The 1281-nt window shown below is 55.7% G+C and overlaps 1 protein-coding gene and 1 long non-coding RNA gene across 10 annotated transcripts in view; one reads left to right on the top strand and one right to left on the bottom strand.

Annotated features, from left to right (window-relative positions):
- Window positions 1-1281, bottom strand: part of BICD1 (BICD cargo adaptor 1) — a 316001-nt gene that overhangs the window by 50451 nt on the left and 264269 nt on the right. The gene's annotated exons all lie outside the window — the stretch shown is intronic.
- The window catches only part of LOC109296198, a 21350-nt gene that overhangs the window by 14113 nt on the left and 5956 nt on the right, over window positions 1-1281 (top strand). The window lies entirely within an intron of this gene.

Consider the following 1281-nt stretch of genomic DNA (forward strand, 5'->3'; position numbering starts at 1 on the left):
CCCCCACCCACTCCCCCAGCCCCGCCATGTCTGCCCTGACTGCCCCAGCTCCCGGTGCTTTAAAAAAAAGTCCCGACTCACTGGCTGCTGCCTGGCAGGGGGCAGTCTCTGCTGCCCCCCAATGCTCCATGCTGCATTGGGGGCTCTGCCACGAACCCCCAACCCCCTCCTGCTCTCCCAGCCCTGCCCCTGTGGCTGCACTGCCAGCCCCAGCTCTGACCCTTTAAGAAAAAAAACCCAACTCCCCCCGAACTCACCAACCTCTGCAGCGGCCTTGGGGCTTCTGAGGGCTCATACAGAGCCGCTCTCACAGTGCGGGGCAGTGGGGGGCATTGGGGATTGCCCCCTGCCTGCCCGGCAGGAACCAGTGAGACTGCGGGATTTGGGGGGTTTTTTTTCTTAAAGGGTTGGAGCTGGGGCGGGTGGGGCAGCCATGGGGGGAGCTGGGAAAGTGCAGGGAGGTCGGGGGGGCTCGTGGCAGAGCCCCCCATGCAGCGTGGGGACAACGGGGGGCAGTGAGGATCGCCCCCTGCTGGGCAGCACCCAGTGAGTGTGGGCTTGTTTTTTTCCAAGTGCCAGGAGCTGGGGCAGGCGGGGCAGGCATTGCCAGGACTGGGACAGCAGGCGGGGGATGGGGCCTGTGTGATTCGGAGATTTGACTGATTCGGCAGCAGCCGAATCTCCAAATCAGATTTGGCCGAATCAGTTCGGGACAGTGATTTGAATCACCTAATCGAATCACTGTCCCCCAAATCAGCTGAATCCAAATCGAATACTAGCTGCTTCGCACAGTCCTAATATTTAGCTATATGAAAGTGGCAACATGGCAGAACCACTATGGACCTTTTCTGAATGCGAACAACATAAATCTAACGTTTACTTCCTACTACAAAAATGGTATAAATCCAAATATACTTATAGTTTCATAGATTCATAGTTAGTAGGGTTGGAAGGGACCTGAGCAGATCATCAAGTCTGACCCCCTGCCATGGCAGGAAAGAGTATTGGGGTCAAACAACCCCACCAAGGTGTTCATCTAGCTTTCTCTTAAAGACCCCCAGGGTAGAAGCCAGCATCATTTCTCTTGGAAGTTGGTTCCAGATCCTAGCCACCCTGACAGTGAAGTAGCGCCTCCTGATATCTAGCCTGAATCTACCCTCTGCCAGCTTGTGACCATTATTCCTAGTCACTCCTGATAATGCTCGGGGGAACAGGGACTCCCCCAATGCCTGCTGGTCCCCTCTGACTAGTTTGTAACAGGCAACTAGATTCCTCCCTGCA

This window comes from Gavialis gangeticus, unplaced genomic scaffold, assembly GCF_001723915.1.
Source record: "Gavialis gangeticus isolate Ggan-Ray unplaced genomic scaffold, GavGan_comp1, whole genome shotgun sequence".
NCBI classification, from domain to species: domain Eukaryota; kingdom Metazoa; phylum Chordata; order Crocodylia; family Gavialidae; genus Gavialis; species Gavialis gangeticus.